Below are 605 nucleotides of genomic sequence, written 5' to 3'. Positions count from 1 at the left end.
CTAAAACTAAACAGAAATAAAAATGAAAGAATTCAATACACATCTTTCATTAATAACTTTAAATATTAATGGACTGAACTTCCCAGTCAAAAGACCCAGACTACGTGAATGGATTAAGAAACAAAACCCATTGTTGTCTGCAAGAAACTCATCTCATTTTTAAGGACAGACACAATCTCAAAGTGAAAGTATGGAAAAAAATATACCAAGCAAATGGCACTAAGAAAAAAGCAGGCGTAGCAATTCTAATATCTGACAAAACAGACTTTAAACTAAAACTAATCAGAAGAGACAAAGAGGGCCACTTCATTCTGATCAAAGGAACAATGAATCAAGAAGATACTACAATCATGAACATATATTCACCAAACTCTGGTGTACCCAACTTCATAAAAACAATAATACTGGACTTTAAGACCCAAATTAACCCCAACTCATTAATAGTAGGGGACTTCAATACCCCACTATCTCCATTAGATAGGTCAACAGGCCAGAGACTTAACAGAGAGACATCTGAATTAAACAAAACCATATCTCAATTGGACTTAACAGATATCTACCGAGTATTCCACCCAAACACCAAAGGACATACATTCTACTCAGCA

The sequence above is a fragment of the Nannospalax galili genome, unplaced genomic scaffold (genome assembly GCF_000622305.1).
Source record: "Nannospalax galili isolate Female #2095 unplaced genomic scaffold, S.galili_v1.0 scaffold32, whole genome shotgun sequence".
Taxonomy (NCBI): domain Eukaryota; kingdom Metazoa; phylum Chordata; class Mammalia; order Rodentia; family Spalacidae; genus Nannospalax; species Nannospalax galili.
The sequence above is the reverse complement of the archived record's forward strand: the minus strand, read 5'-3'. Positions refer to the sequence as shown.